Source organism: Triticum urartu, chromosome 7A, assembly GCF_056163025.1.
Source record: "Triticum urartu cultivar PI428250 chromosome 7A, HENAU_Tu73, whole genome shotgun sequence".
In the NCBI taxonomy this organism is placed as follows: Eukaryota; Viridiplantae; Streptophyta; class Magnoliopsida; order Poales; family Poaceae; genus Triticum; species Triticum urartu.
Genome location: NC_141879.1, coordinates 24999569 through 25001837, shown reverse-complemented (window position 1 = coordinate 25001837; position 2269 = coordinate 24999569).

Below are 2269 nucleotides of genomic sequence, written 5' to 3'. Positions count from 1 at the left end.
TTACTATAAATAGAAAAAAAAACTAGTTCTTTCTAAAAATAACTTAGTTCTCTCTAAATATAAACTTAATTCAACTGGTCGAGTGGAACCTGAACCAGTGGGGGCACGCTAAGTGCAACCACTGGGTGTAGTCCTCGAGACCGTAGTCGACTGCGGGCAGTCGACTGTGGTATGAGAAAAACTTTTCTCTCATTTTTTACACTCAACCTGGATGGACCATGTCGAGTGGAAACTGACCAGTGGGGGCACGCTAGTGCACCCATTGGGTGTAGTCCCCGAGACTACTGTTGAATGTTTGATTCGGCAGTAGTCTTAGAACTTGTTGAATTTGTCACTTTATTATTCTCAAGTAACCAATCATCGCATCTGTTGACAAACCATCCTCTGATCACAGAAATCTTGTGAACTTGGAGCTCGTTTTGCTGACCTGGAGCAGAAGCAGATTCAGCTCAATCTCGACTTGGAGTTGGCCAAGACGAACTTGCAGAAGGCCAAGGATGAAGCCGCTGGTATGAAACATTTGTCGAATGATTTGTTTTGGAACCGAGTGTTATTTCCTTTCTCTGAACTAAGTGTTATTTCTTTCAGAAACAATGAACCAGGCTCTGGCGAAGAAGGATCTGGACCTTGTAGCTGCGCAGAAGGCAGCAGAAGAGAAAACCGCACTCGCCGACTAGAAGCTTGCTTTAGTCGGTAAACTGGAGGAAGAGCACGCCAAGCTGAAGACTGCCCTGGATGAAGCCAACAAGGAGGCGACTCGTCTGAAGAAGGACAAGATGACCTTGACCAACAAAGTAGAAGACATTTCCCGCAAAAGAGATGAGCTGGAGAATTATCTGGGAGGACTTGCCAAGAAGTTATTCGTTATGCTTGAAGGTGCTTTCTTTTGTCCAACTGACTTGTTGCTGTCGAATCGGCATATAGCTATTGACTCATCGTTGTATTGCGTGTGTAGAATTTTGCCAGAACTTCGAGGAAGAGACTGGGCGAATTGAAACAGGCTTGGACCCCATACTCTCTCCTGTTAAGGACAAAGCTGCTATGAACGTGCTCCGACTAGAATCTTGTGTCGCTGGTGTTGTCGACTACCTTGCTCAGTTGAAAGTTGCGGTGTCGCGAATCGACACAGCACTCTGGCCAGGGGCAACACTCCAAAATGACTTCGAGTCTTTGATGGCTCGACTCAATGAGGTCCCTGGTCGAGTGCGGGAATGGAAGAAGTCTTTTGCTCGATGCAGTGCTGACGTGGCTCTGTCTCTGGTTCGTGTCCACTTCAAGGAAACCAGAGAAGAGAAGCTGGCGGCGATCAAGGTTGCCAATACCAAAAGGCACGACTTCCAATCTTTCATGGAAACCTTCATCGCTGTTGCCACTCGGATTGCTGATGGAATCGACCTGGACGAGTTCGTCGATCCTGCTAGCCCTCCTCCTGCGGAGTGAACAAAATTTATGCCTCGCCTTAAATTTGCCTCGGAATGCCGAGTGATTTTGTAACCGTTAAACTCCTTCGGGCCTGATGCCTGAGTACTTTAATCTGTGGTCCGGAACTTCGCGAGATTTATCTGACCTTGGTCTTTCTCTGAATATGCTTGTGTTTGCCTCCGAGTGGAACTTGTTTCTTCACTCGGAATAGTCTTTGTATTTGTGATGCAGCTCTGAGGGGAAGGTAGCAGTCGACGTCGTCGTCTTTGCGGATCGGGATGGAGCACACATTGTATTTATGGCACAGCCCTGAGGAGAGGGTCGCAGTCGACCTGCACCTCATCGTCCTTGCAGATCAGGATAGAGCGTGTGGCCAAGTCCCCGAGCGAGAAGATCGGCCCTCACTCGGAACGTGTTTAATACTTAGGCGAGTACTGGACTACAGCTAAGCCCCCGAGTGAGAGGCTTGCTCTTCACTTGGTAGGATTTTTCAAACTTAGGCGAGTGCGGGATTGCAGCTCAGCCCCCGAGTGAGAGGGTTTCTCTTCACTCGGTGGTATTTTTCAAACTTAGGTGAGTACTGGACTGCAACTAAGCCCCCGAGTGAGAGGGTTCCTCTTCACTCGGTGGGATTTTTCAAACTTGGGCGAGTACTGGACTGCAGCTAAGCCCCGAGTGAGAGGGTTGCTCTTTACTCGGTGGGATTTTTCAAACTTAGGCGAGTGCGGGACTGCAGCTAAGCCCCCGAGTGAGAGGGTTTCTCTTCAGTCGGTGGGATTTTAAAACTTAGGCGAGTACTGGACTACAGCTAAGCCCCCGAGTGAGAGGGTTGCTCCTCACTTGGTGG